Here is an 18,558-nt window from a genome sequence, read left to right as displayed (position 1 = left end):
AAATAAGAATGAACCGTAAGTAAAAGGAGAGAAAAAATAAGAACGAACCATAAAAAAAGGAGAGACAAAATAAGAACGATCCATAATTAAAAGGAAAGACAAAATAAGAACGATTCGTAAGTAAAAGAAGAGACAAAATAAGAACAACCCATAAAGAAGGAGAGACAAAATAAGAACGAACCATAAAAGAAGGAGAGAATCTCTCTCTCTCTCTCTCTCTCTCTCTCTCTCTCTCTCTCTCTCTCTCTCTCTCTCTCTCTCTCTCCAAGGTAATTTGCTGTGTAAAATAAGAATGCATCGTAAGTAAAAGGAGAGAAAAAATAAGAACGACCCATAAAAAAGGAGAGACAAAATAAGAACGATCCGTAAGTAAAAGAAGAGACAAAATAAGAACAACCCATAAAGAAGGAGAGACAAAATAAGAACGAACCATAAAAGGAGAGAATCTTTCTCTCTCTCTCTCTCTCTCTCTCTCTCTCTCTCTCTCTCTCTCTCTCTCTCTCTCTCTCTCCAAGGTAATTTGCTGTGTAAAATAAGAATGAATCGTAAGTAAAAGGAGAGAAAAAATAAGAACGACCCATAAAAAAGGAGAGACAAAATAAGAACGACCCATAAAAAAGGAGAGACAAAATAAGAACGAATCATAAAAGGAGAAAAACTCTCTCTCTCTCTCTCTCTCTCTCTCTCTCTCTCTCTCTCTCTCTCTCTCTCTCCAATGTAATTTGCTGTGCAAAATAAGAATGAACCGTAAGTAAAAGGAGAGACAAAATAAGAACGATTCATAAGTAAAAGGAGAGACAAAATAAGAACGACCCATAAAAAAAAGGAGAGACAAAATAAGAACAAACCATAAAAGAAGGAGAGACAAAATAAGAACGACCCATAAGCCAAAGGAGAGACAAAATAAGAACGAGCCATAAGTAAATGAAGAGACAAAATAAGAACGAAACGTAAATAAAAGGAGAGACAAAATAAGAATGAACCATGAATAAAAGAAGAGGCATAGTAAGAAATAACCGTAAGTAAAAGATGAGACACAATAACAAGGAACCATAAGTAAAAGGAGAGACAAAAAAATAACGAACCGTACGTAAAAGAAGAGAAAAAAAAAGAACAAACGGTCAATAAAAAGAGACAAAATAAGAACGAACCGTAAATAAAAGGAGAGACAAAATAAGAACAAACCATAAATAAAAGGAGAAACAAAATAAGAAGGAACCATAAGTAAAAGGAGACAAAATATTATCGAACGGTATGTAAAAGGAAAGACATAATAAGAACAAACGGCAAATATAAAGAAAGACAAAATAAGAACGAACCGTAAGTAAAAGGAGAAATAGAATAAGAACGAACTGTAAGTAAAAGGAGAGACAAAAAAAAAGAACGAACCATTAACAAAAGGAGAGGCATAGTAAAAACAAACCATAAGTAAATGGAGAGACAAAATAAAAAGGAACCATAAGTATATGGAGAGGCAAAATAAGAACAAACCATAAGTAAAAGGAGAGACAAAATAGGAACAAACGGTAAATAAAAGGTGAGACAAAATAAGAACGAACCGTAAGTAAAAGGAGCGATAAAATAAAAATGAACCGTAAAGAAAAGGAGAGACAAAATAAGAACAAACCATAAGTAAAAGGTGAAACAAACAAATAACAAACAGTAAGTAAAATAAGACAAAATAAGAACGAACCGTAAAGAAAAGGAGAGACAAAATAAAAACGAACCGTAAAGAAAAGGAGAGACAAAATAAAAACGAACCGTAAAGAAAAGGAGAGACAAAATAAGAACGAACCGTAAAGAAAAGGAGAGACAAAATAAAAACGAACCGTAAAGAAAAGGAGAGACAAAATAAAAACGAACCGTAAAGAAAAGGAGAGACAAAATAAAAACGAACCGTAAAGAAAAGGAGAGACAAAATAAGAATAAACTGTAAGAAAGAGGAGAGATAAAATAAGAACAAACGGTAATTAAAAGGAAAGACATAGTCAGAACGAACCATAACTAAAAGGAGAGACAAAATAAGAACAAAGCGTAAGTAGAAGGAGAGACAAAAAATGAACAAACCGTAAATAAAGAAAAACCAAATAAAAACGAACCATAAATAAAGAATAGACAAAATAAGAATGAACCGCAAGTAATAGGAGAGACAAAATAATAAGGAACCGTAAAGAAAAGAAGAGACAAAATAAGAACGAACCGTTAAGAAAAGGAGAGACAAACTAAGAACAAAGCGTAAGTAAAAGGTGAGAAAAAATACGAACAAACCGTAAATAAAAGGAGAGACAAAATGAAAATGAACCAAAAATAAAGAACAGACGAAATAATAACGAACCGCAAGTAAAAAGAGAGACAATATAAGAATGAACCGTAAGTAAAAGGAGAGACAAAATAAGAACCAACCATAGTAAAAGGAGAGACAAAATAAGAATGAACCATAAGTAAAAGGAGAGACAAAATAAGAACTAACTATTAGTAAAAGGAGACAAAATAAGAAAGAGTAGTGAGTAAAAAGAAAGGCAAAATAAGAACGAACCGTTAGTAAAAGGAGAGACAAAATAAGAAATAACCATAAGTAAAAGGAGAGACAAAATAAGAAAGAACCGTAAGTAAAAGTAGAGACAAAATAAGAACGAACTGTAAGTAAAAGTAGAGACAAAATATGAATGAACCGTAAGTAAAAGGAGAGACAAAATAAGAACTAACTATTAGTAAAAGGAGAGACAAAATAAGAAAGTTGTGAGTAAAAAGAAAGGCAAAATAAAAACAAACCGTTAGTAAAAGGAGAGACAAAATAAGAAATAACCGTAAGTAAAAGTAGAGACAAAATAAGAACGAACCGTAAGTAAAAGGAGAGACAAAATAAGAACGAACCGTAAGTAAAAGGGGAGACCAAATAAGAACAAACCGTAAGTAAAAAGAAAGACAAAATAAGAACGAACCTTAAATCAAAGGAGAGACAAAATAAGAATGAACCGTAAGTAAAAGGAGAGACAAAATAAGAAATAACCATAAGTAAAAGGAGAGACAAAATAAGAAAGAACCGTAAGTAAAAGTAGAGACAAAATATGAATGAACTGTAAGTAAAAGGAGAGACAAAATAAGAACGAACCGTAAGTAGAAGGAGAGACAAAATAAGAACGAACCGTAAGTAAGAGGAGAGACCAAATAAGAACAAACCATAAGTAAAAGGAAAGACAAAATAAGAACGAACCTTAAATCAAAGGAGAGACAAAATAAGAATGAACCGTAAGTAAAAGGAGAGACAAAATAAGAAAGAACCGTAAGGAAAAGGAGAGATAAAATAAGAACGAACCATAAGTAAAAGGAGAGACAAAATAAGAAAGAACCATAAGTAAAAGGAGAGACAAAATAAAAACAAACCATAAGTAAAAGGAGAGACAAAATAAGAACGAACTCTAAGTAAAAGGGGAGAGGAAAAAACCATAAGTAAAAGGTGAGACAAAATACGAAAGAACCGTTAGAAAAGGAGAGTCAAAATAAGAATGAACTGTAAGAAAAAGGAGACAAAATAAGAACAAACGGTAAATAAAAGGAGAGACAAAATTAGAACGAACCATAAATAAAAGGAGAGACATGGAAAGAACGAACTCTCAATAAAAGGCGAGACAAAATAAGAACGAACCGTAAATAAAAGGAAAGACATAACGAACCCTAAATAAAAGGAGACACAAAATAAGAACGAACCATAAATAAAAGGAGAGACAGAAAAAACGAATTCTAAATAAAAGGAGTGACAAAATAAGAACGAACCGTAAATAAAAGGAAAGACATAGAAAGAACGAACCCTAAATAAAAGGAGACACAAAATAAGAACGAACCATAAATGAAAGGAGAGACAGAAAAAACGAACACTAAATAAAAAGTGACAAAATAAGAACGAACCATAAATAAAAGGAGAGACATAGAAAGAACAAACCCTAAATAAAAGGAGAGACAAAATAAGAACGAACCGTAAATAAAAGGAGAGACAGAAAGAACAAACCCTACATAAAAGGAGACACCAAATAAGAACGAACCGTAAATAAAAGGAGACAGAAAAAAACGAATCCTAAATAAAAGGAGAGACAAAACAAGAACGAACCATAAATAAAAGGAGATACATAGAAAGAACGAACTCTAAATAAAAGGAAAGACAAAATAAGAACGAATCATAAATAAAAGGAGAGACATAGAAAGAACGAACCATAAATAAAAGGAAAGACAAAATAGGAATGAACCGTAAATAAAAATAGAGACATAGAAAGAACGAACTCTAAATAAAAGGAGAGACAAAATAAGAACGAATCATAAATAAAAGGAGAGACATAGAAAGAACGAACTCTAAATAAAAGGAAAGACAAAATAGGAACGAACCGTAAATAGAAATAGAGACATAGAAAGAACGAACTCTAAATAAAAGGAGAGACAAAATAAGAACGAATCATAAATAAAAGGAGACATAAAAAGAACGAACAATAAATAAAAGGAGAGACAAAATAAGAACGAATCATAAATAAAAGGAGAGACAGAGAAAGAACGAACCCTAAATAAAAAGAGAGACAAAATAAGAACGAATCATAAATAAAAGGAGACATAGAAAGAACGAATCCTAAATAAAAAGAGAGACAAAATAAGAACGAATCATAAATAAAAGGAGAGACATAGAAAGAACGAACCCTAAACAAAAGGAGAGACAAAATAAGAACGAACCGTAAATAAAAGGAGAGACATAAAAAGAACGAACTCTAAATAAAAGGAGAGACGAAATAAGAACGAACCGTTAATAAAAGGAGAGACAAAATAAGAATGAACCGTAAATAAAAGGAGAGACATAGAAAGAACGAACTCTAAATAAAAGGAGAAAAGAAATAAGAACAAATCATAAATAAAAGGAGAGACATAGAAAGAACGAACCCTAAATAAAAGGAGAGACAAAATAAGAACGAACCATAAATAAAAGGAGAGACAAAATAAGAATGAACCGTAAATAAAAGGAGACATAGAAAGAACGAATTCTAAATAAAAGGAGAGTCAAAATAAGAACGAATCATAAATAAAAGGAGAGACATAGAAAGAACGAACCCTAAATAAAAGGAGAGACAAAATAAGAACGAATCATAAATAAAACGAGAGACATAGAAAGAACGAACTCTAAATAAAAGGAGAGACGAAATAAGAACGAATCATAAATAAAAGGAGAGACACAGAAAGAACGAACCCTAAATAAAAGGAGAGACAAAATAAAAACGAACCGTAAATAAAAGGAGAGACAAAAAGAACGAACTCTAAATAAAAGGAGAGACGAAATAAGAACGAACCGTTAATAAAAGGAGACAAAATAAAAGCAAACAGTAAATAAAGACAGACAAAATTAGGATGAACCATAATTAAAAGGAGAGACAAAATAAGAACAGACATATATATACAAAGTCATTAAAATATTGATTACTCGAAGAATATCTTAAAACTACATCTAACACAGAATGCTGAATAGTGAAAAATACCTACATAACGACAAAAAGAATGCATAAATCGAGCTGTCTTCTAAATGTATTCCCAACAAAGGGCTTCAAATCCAGCAACTGAAATGAAATGCGCCATTGAATGAAAAAAAAATTATTCATTTCCAGCAATTATTCATCATGGTGAGTTTTAATTATCTTTCTCATCGTGAATTATTTTATGGGAGTTAAGTTCATCTGTGTCGCAAAAAAATTAAACAGTTGTTTGAAAGTGGCAAGAACCGATTCCTTGGTATAGAATTTATTCAGGAAACATTTACGATGCTATGTAGAGATGGTGAACTGCTTTTTGATCGCAAAGGAGAAGCTAAAACTGATAAATTTACTTTTAGTTCAGTAGCAGACAAGCAAATTTTTACCTAACCCCCTTTTTAATGATAAAGTTCTTTTTCAATACTAATTATTTATGCTGAACATATAAATATATATATATATATATATATATATATATATACCTGTATATATATATATATATATATATATATATATATATATATATATATATATATATATATATATATATATATATATATATATATATATATCAGGGTGGGTCTAGAGATGTTACCCTTGGAAAAATGAAGAAAAATGAGAAAATCCAAAATGGCTGCTGATGAGATTTCACAGCGGCCATTTTGGATTTTCTCATTTTTCTCATTTTATTCAAGGGAAACCTGAAAGCTTATCAGGTATCTGTCAAAGCTGGAAGCTGACCTTAAACCTTTTCTGAAAAATCTACGTAACGCTCTATCTTCCTAGGTAAGTATTATAGAATGTTAAGTAATGTGTCTTTTTATATCTATTCAGGTACAATGAGTGTGATACAAGGGTTATCTTAATGATAAAAGTAAGACTTAAGTCATAAAAATTCAAGATGTCGGTGAAATATTTATATTTTGATTCTAACGCTCATAAAATGTGCAACGATTATTATTGAAATTTAGGCCATAAGGGTTGTATACATCATTTTTTTTTTTGTATAGAAGCCAAGACAAAGTCAAATAAAACATGTTTGACCTCCCATAGCTGTCACCTAGACCAGCTTTGTCAATTAACCAGATATTAGAAGAGACATACCTGGTAAATTGCATACATTACTCATGCCTGTTTTCAGATTCAGACAAGTGAAAATTTACTTTTATTTTTTAGCAAGTTTTGAAGATTATTTGCATATTGTTGAAAAGTATCTTGACAGTTGTTTTGATATGCATGATAACTCAAAGTTCGTCGACACAATATTCATGAATGTGTCAATAATGTTTGTGATTCAATCATCACCTTGTGCATTCTCAATGGTTTTTATTTCGTTCATACTGGTATTCGTGTTCACCCTGACATACACAGAATAATGAACATCGCATGTTGCAAAGTAATGATAGAGGCAAGGGAAATAACTGTGGGTCATCCAAAGTTAGCCGTAGCAATGCATATGTACTTGAAACTCGGTTCTCTACCTCCTAATACCAAGGTCTTCGCTAAAATGTTGAGAGAGAGAGAGAGAGAGAGAGAGAGAGAGAGAGAGAGAGAGAGAGAGAGAGATGAACATTTATACATAGACGGGATAAAAGAACTTTTCTTCAGTTGACAATCTAGAAAAGTGCTTTGGAGCCCACACCACCACTTTTGGTACCAACGGCACATGGTTTATCTCTGAAAAAAAAAAGATCTATTTTTATCAGCTCAAATGCTGACCTGCCACAAACTCTGTTGGTTTAAAGGTTTAAAGGCCGCTCATTGTCTTAGCAAGCAGGATAATGCCCTAGAGACTGATGACTCGGCAGATAGACCTACTGTATATGCTCCCCCTAAACACCCCCATCCTTAGCTCACTAGGATGATGATGTTACAGCAACCAAAGACACTAACGAGTCTGAGCGGGACTCGAACCCCAGTCTGGCGTTCACCAGTCAGAGACGTTACCATATAGGCCACCACCACACTTGATCTACTCAGACTCATGCAATGTTATTCTCAAAGCCAGGTCCCCATGCAAAACTCAAAGATGTGGCTGCAGCAGTGCCAATATTCCATGTACATTTTTCTGTGTATGTCAGGGCGGACACAAATGCCAGAATGAGCTAAATGAAGACGTTGAGAATGTACAAGGCGGTGACTGAATCATAAACATTAATGACACTTTTATGAATATAGTATCTATGAACATTTGAGTTATCATAGATAACAACACAAATGTTAAAATAATTCTTACCATTATACAAATAATGTTCCAAAATGTCACAAAAATATAAGTAAATTTTCACTTGTCTGAACCTAAAAACAAACATCACCAAACGAGGATAATAGGAAAGACTGATTGAAGATAGTGAAAAGTTATTAAGATCTATGGTGTAATTCACTTTATTTCTATGTAACAGGAATGTTTCATTGATTTTGATTACTACCATCTTGCAGTATATAGCAAGCATGATCACATTCTTAAAGAACATATACTACAGTGTCTGAGAATAATATATGCGAGATAAGACTCCCTCTCCCTCGCGGTGAGGTTTTCTTCTGGGAAGAGCGCCTCTAATTAGAAAAAAATCCCTGCTGTGCTGTATATTGATCTTCCCAAACCTAGTTTCCTTCAGCTCTGTAAGGATAACATAGAGGATTTATGATAACACCCCCTAAAAAAAAAAAAAAAAAAAAAAAAAAAAAAAAAAAAAAAAAAAAAAAAAAAAACCACACACACACACACCAGGAACCACCAAGATTAAATGAAGGCAGGCAATTAATATAAGTGGGAAATAGCAAGTAGAACCAATGCCAAAAGAAAATAAAGTAATAACGCTCAAATAAATAACTAGATGGGCACCCAGTAGAGAGCAGACCTCCGCCGCAACAGCTTATTTCTCGACCTTTTGCTCGACCTTGACCTTGGCCTTTGACCTTAAGATGTATTCATTGGCGTGGATTTTCATACACTCAAATACGAATCAAGTTTGAAGTCTCTGTGACAACGATGGCTGATTAGGTGAATTGGACATTTTGCTTGACACTGATCTTGACTGTTAACCTTGAATTTCCAATTTATAATAATTTCCAACTTTTTATATAACAGTTAAGCCCTGCAAGTTTCATTACTCTACAATTACAATTGTGGCCAGGAAGCTGTTCACAAACACACACACACAAACCGGGGCGAAAACATAACCTCCTTCCAACTTCGTTGGCGGAGGTAATAAGTTTCATATATTGTAAAATCCGCCCGCATTAACAGTTAACATTTTAAGACAAATCATTAGTTGATATCAATTATATATATATATATATATATATATATATATATATATATATATATATATATATATATATATATATATATATATATGTATATAAATATATATATATATATATATATATATATATATATATATATATATATATATTATACATAAATATTAAACATATATATATATATCATACATAAATATTATATATATATATATGTGTGTGTGTGTAAGTGTGTATGTATATATATATATATATATATATATATATATATATATATATATATATATATATATATATATATATATATATATATATATTTATATATACATATATATTGTAATATCAGCTACTTAAGTTTTATCTTGTGGCTCCATTAAAGTAAACATTTGTTTATTAATTGCTGTCAATATTTTATCAGTTCATTTGAGCCTCGAATTCTTGGTTCGAGTTTTGTATTATTGCGCTCCCCCACCGAATGTTATTTGCTAATTGGTACTCCGCCCATGAAATGTTCTCTTTACTTTCATGTATGAGTGCTTTGGTAGTTTCGTCTTCTGTCTCCTGCCACGTTGGACTGTTTAAGAGGCGATTTACATATTTTTCGTTTGGATGGAAAGGAGATTGTTTTCGGCTCTCTTGTGGAGAAGTTCTCGCCCTTTTTTTTCACGGCCTGTTGATCTGTGTGGCGATCACCACCTTGCACAAATGCTCTGCTACGTAGACTTTGTTGGAAGTCTTGCTTCGAGTGGACTCGTCTGCTGCTGATGTATCAATGTCCTTTGGATGCATACACCTGACCCCCTTTTGTGGCTGCGGTTGTGTTCGCGAGCTTCTAAGTGTCGCGAGCTTCTAAGTGTACCGAGACCATCGTCATCGTCTACGTCTTGAGTCCTCTCGACTAGTTATGTTGACGCCTCTAGAATCATTCTAAAAACGGCCGTTGTCTCGAGATCTTCTGAGAGTCGTTAGGAGGCCTCTTGCTCGTGAAGAAAAGTAAGCTTCCGATTATGTGTGTTCTTTGTATCCGCGAATATATTCTTTTCCTTGTGGGTGAGGAATAGTGTCCTGGGAAGACTAAAGCCGGAGTGCCTTCGAAACTAAACTGTTTCAGTGCTAGAATTGTGTTTTCGTCCGTAACGTGGGAACATATATATATATATATATATATATATATGTAATGGTACATTTCCATAAATATTGTGTGCAGTTAGGCTAAGCTTTTCTTTCTTTCTTTAATCTCTCACTTATTATTGACTTTGTGCGGAAGTTGTTTTTCTCCCTTCTCCTCGATACTTTCCCTCGAACTATCATTTGAGTGAAGGGTAGCTGTGAGTCTGAATGGTAGTTGTAAGTGTATGTGACTGGGCCTTCAGCCAATAATTCGAGGATGTTTGCTAATAAATTCTTGTAATAAATCTTAATTTTTACGTTTGTTTTCAATTACCCCCTCAAAGTGTATTTTTATTCTCTGTATTGCTGGTAAACTTTACTCTTTAGCCTACAAGCTATCGTAGTAAAAGCAATTTTGTTGGAAGACCCAGTAAACGCTTGGACAAATTATTTTATATTTAAGGTAAAATAAGGGATTTTTGTTAAATATCTTTTCCGAATAACCGAATTCCTAACATTTTTGGCGACCTTACCAGGATTTGTTACCAGCAATATAGCAGTTAAACACTTGAGGGGTTATAAGGAGATAAAATTTAGGTAATTGATAATAGGTTTCACCCAAAGTAGGTAACATGGGATCCCCAAAGGAAAACGTGGAGGCGGCGGCGATTCGTTTCTTAGATGAAGATGATTGGGAAAGAAAGCTGTATGATTTAAAAAGGGGTGATTTGTGGTTCTTTGTAGACTTCTTTAGTTTGAGTCTTCCCACCGAGATCAGGAAGGGTCCTTTGTTATGGGAGGTGGTTAAGGCTGTTAAAGCTTATAAAGAATCTATTTTGGAAGTTAGTCATGGTGAAGAAACTCCTGGTAGCAATGAAACACAGGACAGGGTTAGGCAGGAACTAGCAGGGAGGTCAGGTGACTTACGGTTAGATATCTTGAGGGAACAGAGTAAAATAAAAGATTTGGAATTTAAATCCTTAAAATTGCAAGCAGAGGAGAGAGCTAAGGATAGGCAACACGAAAAGGAGTTATTAGAACTTCAGATAAAGTTGAGTGGTGATAATAGTACTTATAAAAATAATAATTTCAACTTGATGACTGCAATAAAGTTAATTCCTTGCTTTATCGAAGAGGATGTGCCTGAATTTTTCATGGCTTTCGAACGTATTGCTATCAAACTCTCGTGGCCTTGAGATATGTGGACGACTTTAGTGCAATGTAAATTGAAAGGTAAGGCTCAGCGTGTATACAATACACTTAGTGATGAACTTTCCTCAGATTATGATATTGTTAAATCCATTATATTGAAAGCCTATGATCTCGTCCCAGAAGCATATCGGCAAAAATTCCGTGATTTAAGGAAAGATTTGGACACTACCTTTATTGAATTTGCCAGGAAGAAAGGACAATTTTTTGAGGATTGGCTAAGGAGTAAGGAGGTGGATAACTTTGATAAACTAAAGGAACTCATCCTGATTGAGGAATTTAAGAGAATGGTGTCTAAAGACCTTAAAATACATCTTGAAGAGCTCAAAATAGATTCTCTTCAAGAAATCGCAATTGCGGCTGACGAATATTCATTAGCTCATCGTCAGGAATCTGTGAAAAGGGAGATCAATTTTGGCAAGGAAGTTTCTCCCCATGACAAATTGAGAAAAAGTAATAAGCCAAAAGAAACAAGCTTTGTAGTCAAAGATGAAAATAACTACTCTGGCATAGAAGGTAAGGTCAGTAGTGTAATACCTCGTAGTTTTTCCAATAGTAATAGATTTAGTAATAGCACTACTACCGGTAGTAGTGACAATCTGGAGCGCAGGTCAAATATTACATGTTTTTGGTGTAGTCGAAAGGGGCATATCAAGGCAGAGTGTAGGGCAATGCAAAGATTCCTTGCTAGCCAAAACAGGGAAGCAATCAATCTGTTAACAGCTGAACAACCTTCAGAAGAAGAAACGAAGTGACTAAAATTTCGTAAGTATATCTCGAATGGGTCTATTTTCATTAACAGTGACAAGAGACTAGGCAGAGGTATTAAAATTTTGCGTGACACGGGAGCCGCACAGTCATTAATTTTAAGAAAATCTGTGCCTCAGGGTTTTGTTTGCCAGTAATGATTTTGTGGTCTTGGGAGGTTTACCAAATACATTAGTATCGTGCCCTCTTGAAACACTTTATTTAGAAGCTGATTATTCTAAAGGTAATGCAAAATTAGCAATAGTGGATACATTGCCCATTCCTGGAATTGACTTGATTTTTGCTAATGATTTGGTGGTTGAAAATGAACTAAATTTTTTTCCAATTTTATCTTTGATAGAGAAAGACTGTCTTTGTGATGGCTCTTTGCTGGAGTTTGCTGTTCCTGTTTCCATTGTCACTCTTTCTCGTTCAAAGGGGGTAGACTTAGAAGAAATTGATTTAGACTTAGAAAGTGTAAATAGACAGGTAACTGACTTTGTGACTAGTGGCAAATTGAGTAGTATAATTTTTGATGATGTTGACTGGGAACCCGAGGCCTTGAAGGAAGCCCAATCAAGGGAATTTAATGATGTGACTACTGAATCTATTGTAAATGATTCCTCCAAACCTTATTTTGTTAAAGAAGATGGTCTACTATATAGGGTCAGTAGAGCAGTGGAAGCTCCTGCTGACCAGATAGAAGTGGTCCGTCAGTTAGTAGTTCCCGAGAAGTATCGGAGGAAATTGTTATGGTTGTCTCATGAGAACAATCTTGCCGGACATTTCGGTGTCCGGAAGACGTTTCAGAAGTTAGCCGAACATTTCTTCTGGCCTGGAATGCGCACAGATGTAAAAAAAACATGTCCACTCTTGTAACACCTGCCAAATCGTGGGTAAGCCAAATCAAAAGGTACCTAGAGCTCCTTTAATTCCAATTCCTGCTGTCGGAGAACCCTTTAGGGAAGTCATAGTAGATGTGGTTGGTCCGTTGCCGCGAACACAGTGGCAATGAGTATATTTTGTCCATAATAGATAGGATGTCACGCTTCCCTGAGGCTATTCCCTTACGGAGAATAGGGAGTGAGAAAATCATGGAGGCATTAATTGTATTTTTTACTAGGTTTGGCTTTCCCAAGGTTTTGCAAACTGATTGCGGTACAAATTTTACCAGCAGAAATTTTAAAAGGAAGATGGAGGAGTTAGAAGTCAAACATACAACCTCAACTCCCTACCATCCTGAAAGTCAGGGTCAGGTGGAGAGGTTCCACCAAACTTTGAAGAGTGTTCTGAAGAAATTTTGTTTCGAGACTGGTAGCGAGTGGGACAAAGAATTGCCATATGCATTATTTGCTATTAGATCTATTCCAAATGAAACTCTTGGGTTCTCTCCTTTCAATCTAGTCTTTGGTCATAGCGTGAGAGGTCCTCTTGATGTGGTCAGGGAGCACTGGGAGGGGGAAACCCCGGAAATCAATGTACTGGACTATATTTCGAATTTGCAAGCTAAACTTCAAAATGCTTGGTCTTTTGCTAAAGAAAATTTGGCTAAAGGGCAAGCTGTAATGAAAAGTAATTACGACAAAATCTAGACGCAGAGAATTTTCACCAGGTGACAGAGTTCTGGTTTTGCTTCCTATGCCGGGGAATCCTCTCAAGGCACAATTTTCTGGGCCGTGGAGAATTTTAAAGAAAATGAGTGAAGTAAATTACTTAGTGGAGACTCCTGGAAGTAGGAGGAAGTCTCAACATTGCCATATAAATATGTTAAAACCTTATGTTAGTAGAAGTAGTGAAGAAGTAGAAGTAGGACCAATTTCTTTAGTTGAGGTGGTTACCGAAGTTGATGAAAAATTGACAATTGGACCAAATATTTTATCAAATAATTCTGGTGTCCTTAATAACCTTTCTTTGAAGTTTCAGCATTTGGATCCAGATAAAGCTTCTTCCCTTGTTGACTTAATAAATCAATATAAAGACCTATTTCAGGATGCACCGGGATTGACTACTATTTTAGAACATGATGTAGACGTTGGGGACACCCAACCTATGAAACAATGCCCTTGCAGGTTAAATCCCATAAAAAGGGATATAGTTAAGGAAGAGGTTAAATACATGTTAGACCATAATTTGATAACTCCTAGCACTAGTCCGTGGAGATCTCCTGTGGTTCTTGTAAAGAAGGAAGGTGGGCAAAATCGACTGTGTTTTGATTATCGTAAAATCAACGAGGTTACTAAAACAGATTCTTATCCTTTGCCTCGGGTGGAGGACTGTATCGACCTCATAGGGTCCGCCAAATTTATCAGTAAGTTTGACCTATTAAAAGGGTACTGGCAGGTCGGTCTTACTCCTCGGGCAAGGGAAACTTCAGCTTTTGTGACGGGTGATGGACTGTATGAGTGTTTGGTTATGCCATTCGGCATGAAAAACGCAGCCGCCACCTTCCAGAGGTTGATGAACTTGATAACCTGTGATTTGGAAGGATGTGTTGTCTACATAGACGATTTGGTGATCTACAGCGACGACTGGCCCACTCACATTAAACGAATTGAGGCACTGTTTGAAAAGCTTCGAAAAGCTGGTCTTGTTATAAATTTAAGAAAAAGTGACTTTGCTAGAGCCAAGGTTGTTTACCTAGGACATGAAATTGGACTGGGTGAAGTAGCTCCTAGAAAGGCGAATGTAGAAGCCATAACGATTTTTCCTGTCCCTACCAACCGAAGAGGTGTGAGAAGGTTCCTCGGTATGGTAGGATATTATAACAGATTTATTAAAAATTTCTCTGACCTGGCCATTCCTTTAACAGATCTATTAAAGAAAAATGTAAAGTTTGTTTGGGATAGTAATTGTCAGGAGGCTTTTGAAAAGTTAAAAGGCGCTCTGACAAGCTACCCTCTTTTGCGACCCCCCGATTTTTCTCTCCCTTTCTCTTTAGCCACAGATGCGAGCGACACCGGATTGGGTGCAGTGCTTCTCCAGGGAGACCAAGAAGGAATTAACCATCCAGTAGCTTTCTTCTCAAAGAAATTGTCACCAGCCGAGAGGAAATATTCGACAATAGAAAAGGAGGCCCTTGCTTTAATTAAAGCGCTAAATCATTTTAATATTTACTTATCAAATCACTCCTCCCAAATAGAAGTTTACTTGGATCACAACCCATTGATTTTCATTAACCGTTTTAAGAACAAAAACTCACGAATACTTAGATGGAGTTTAGTACTCCAGGAGTACAACCTTATTATTAAGCATATTGCCGGCAGAAAGAATAGTGTGCCTGATGCTTTGTCTAGGGTTTATGAGAGAGTGGACGGTCATTAGTGTTTACTTTGTATATATATATATATACATATATATATATATATATATATATATATATATATATATATATATATATATATATATATATTTGCAGTCTAATTATTTTTTTTCATTTCAGATTATGTTTAGTCTAATTATGTTCACCATTTTTTTCTTTAATAGTTTAGAATCTGCTTTGGTACTCTATTAATTATCTTTAAGTTTACTATTTCTTTTATTATCAATGTAAGTTCACAATTCAGTTTAAAAAAAAAAATTCTTATTGGTGGGGGGCTGTAATATCAGCTACTTAAGTTTTATCTTGTGGCTCCCTTAAAGTAAACATTTGTTTATTAATTGCTGTCAATATTTTATCAGTTCATTTGAGCCTCGAATTCTTGGTTCGAGTTTTGTATTATTGCGCTCCCCCACCGAATGTTATTTGCTAATTGGTACTCCGCCCATGAAATGTTCTCTTTACTTTCATGTATGAGTGCTTTGGTAGTTTCGTCTTCTGTCTCCTGCCACGTTGGACTGTTTAAGAGGCGATTTACATATTTTTCGTTTGGATGGAAAGGAGATTGTTTTCGGCTCTCTTGTGGAGAAGTTCTCGCCCTTTTTTTCACGGCCTGTTGATCTGTGTGGCGATCACCACCTTGCACAAATGCTCTGCTACGTAGACTTTGTTGGAAGTCTTGCTTCGAGTGGACTCGTCTGCTGCTGATGTATCAATGTCCTTTGGATGCATACACCTGACCCCCTTTTGTGGCTGCGGTTGTGTTCGCGAGCTTCTAAGTGTACCGAGACCATCGTCATCGTCTACGTCTTGAGTCCTCTCGACTAGTTATGTTGACGCCTCTAGAATCATTCTAAAAACGGCCGTTGTCTCGAGATCTTCTGAGAGTCGTTAGGAGGCCTCTTGCTCGTGAAGAAAAGTAAGCTTCCGATTATGTGTGTTCTTTGTATCCGCGAATATATTCTTTTCCTTGTGGGTGAGGAATAGTGTCCTGGGAAGACTAAAGCCGGAGTGCCTTCGAAACTAAACTGTTTCAGTGCTAGAATTGTGTTTTCGTCCGTAACGTGGGAACATATATATATATATATATATATATATATATATATATATATATATATATATATATATATATATATGTAATGGTACATTTCCATAAATATTGTGTGCAGTTAGGCTAAGCTTTTCTTTCTTTCTTTAATCTCTCACTTATTATTGACTTTGTGCGGAAGTTGTTTTTCTCCCTTCTCCTCGATACTTTCCCTCGAACTATCATTTGAGTGAAGGGTAGCTGTGAGTCTGAATGGTAGTTGTAAGTGTATGTGACTGGGCCTTCAGCCAATAATTCGAGGATGTTTGCTAATAAATTCTTGTAATAAATCTTAATTTTTACGTTTGTTTTCAATTACCCCCTCAAAGTGTATTTTTATTCTCTGTATTGCTGGTAAACTTTACTCTTTAGCCTACAAGCTATCGTAGTAAAAGCAATTTTGTTGGAAGACCCAGTAAACGCTTGGACATATTATTTTATATTTAAGGTAAAATAAGGGATTTTTGTTAAATATCTCTTCCGAATAACCGAATTCCTAACAATATATATTTATATAAATGAAACCGTATCTATTATTCGAAAATCTTCCCTTTTTAGCCTGTGTGGCATCTTCATCTCATTCCACCTAACCTAACCAGCACAGAGACTTTCCTTCACAAGCATTTTACACTGATTTCATTCTGAGCTTCCAGTTTTTTTTTTTTAGTTTTTTTCAACGAGAAACATTTTTTCTCTGTCTCATGGTCAGCTTCACATGAAAGTTTAATGTAGTTGAATCGGTAGAACTTCAAAAGTTCAAACTTGCAACAAATTTTTTTAAGTTGAACAGGCTGACATGTCTCATTTTATAGTTTACATGTGAGAGATTTGTTTTAACATTGTTACTGTTCTTAACATATTCTATTTCAATTGTTCATTACTTCTCATATAGTAGTTTATTTGTTTCCTTATTTCCTTTCCTGACTGGGCTATATTTCCTTGTTGGAACCCTTGGGCTTATAGCATCTGATTTTTCAACTTGGGTTGTAGCTTAGCAATAATAATAATAATAATAATAATAACAATAATAATAATAATAATAATAATAATAATAATAATAATAATAATAATAAATAAATAAATAAATAAATAAATAATAATAGTTTGCTCTTTGTTAAAGGCTCACGTCTTTCATGTATGTTTTTTCCTCATAAACGCACTTACATTAGTGTACAACCTTTTTATAGTTCTACATTATCATTGTTTTTAACACCCTCATCCATTCGTCTTCTATAGTATCTCCTTTAATATCATTTCCATAACTGGCAAGTTATTCTCTAAATTTCATCATAAATTATTCAATATTCTCTTCATACTATAAACTTTAAAGAGTAGTATATATTTGACTCAAGCCTAATATAATTCTATAGGATAACATCAATTACTTAAATATAATCGAATTATCTTTCCTATCTAGACCTAATTTTTGAAGATCGCACATTCGACCTACAGTTTACTCAGCTAGGGAAAGAGAGAGAGGGAAAGAGAGAGAGAGAGAGAGAGAGAGAGAGAGAGAGAGAGAGAGAGAGAGAGAGAGAGAGAGAGAGAGAGAGAGCGCTTTACGCATTTTCCCCATCCTCTACAATTACGTACAGTTCTAGATTTCTGATTGCCAAACTGATCAGTGGTAATGTGTTCACCTAGCATTCGCATGGCACCAGATCGTGAGTTTAAGCTGTTTACTGGAGAGGCACTGCTGTGGTTGGTCACCACAGTGGGGGGTTTGGCTTGCTTGCCTGGCTGACATTCTGGTGAGCATCTATTCTGATGAAACTGGGACTAAAACCAGACATTTTTATTTTCTTCGTGCAGAATTTTTTAACAGTGTTATCCGTTGATTCTGTTTAAGCGTTTATCATAGACTTTCCACTGAAATTCAGCGGAACTCATATGTTTCACGACCTAATCATACTAGACATCTGCCACACTTCTGATGTAATCAGATACCCATCAACTTGGTTACTGTTCAGTCGCCAATTCAATCTATAACAGCTAATATTCCAAAGCGTTATCAGGAAAACAAGTATACTTTTAATTATTTATTTTCCTTCTTTGAGGATTTTTATCGATTATAACAACTTGAGACTTTCACAACCAGAATTCATCGCGGAGTAGACAGTATAGCATCCTCTCTTTGGTAATGGAATCGTTGGGGATAAAGGCAGGCTTTTGTTTCATCTAGTAGCATTATATCACTACTTGGTGGTAAAAGTATAATGGTGTACCAACCGTGTGGCACACAATTGTACATAATTATGTTGTATATATTATGCTTGTATCTGCGCTCTTCCCTCGCACTAAAAAGAACCTGAATGATCATGTCTCCG

At 34.7% G+C, this 18,558-nt stretch overlaps 1 protein-coding gene across 1 annotated transcript in view; it reads right to left on the bottom strand.

Moving 5' to 3' along the window:
- Gycalpha99B (guanylate cyclase 1 soluble subunit alpha 2) overlaps positions 1-18,558 on the bottom strand; it is a 361,252-nt gene that overhangs the window by 14,114 nt on the left and 328,580 nt on the right. The window lies entirely within an intron of this gene.

Source organism: Palaemon carinicauda, chromosome 22 (genome assembly GCF_036898095.1).
Source record: "Palaemon carinicauda isolate YSFRI2023 chromosome 22, ASM3689809v2, whole genome shotgun sequence".
NCBI classification, from domain to species: Eukaryota; Metazoa; Arthropoda; class Malacostraca; order Decapoda; family Palaemonidae; genus Palaemon; species Palaemon carinicauda.
The sequence above is the reverse complement of the archived record's forward strand: the minus strand, read 5'-3'. Positions and strand labels throughout refer to the sequence as shown.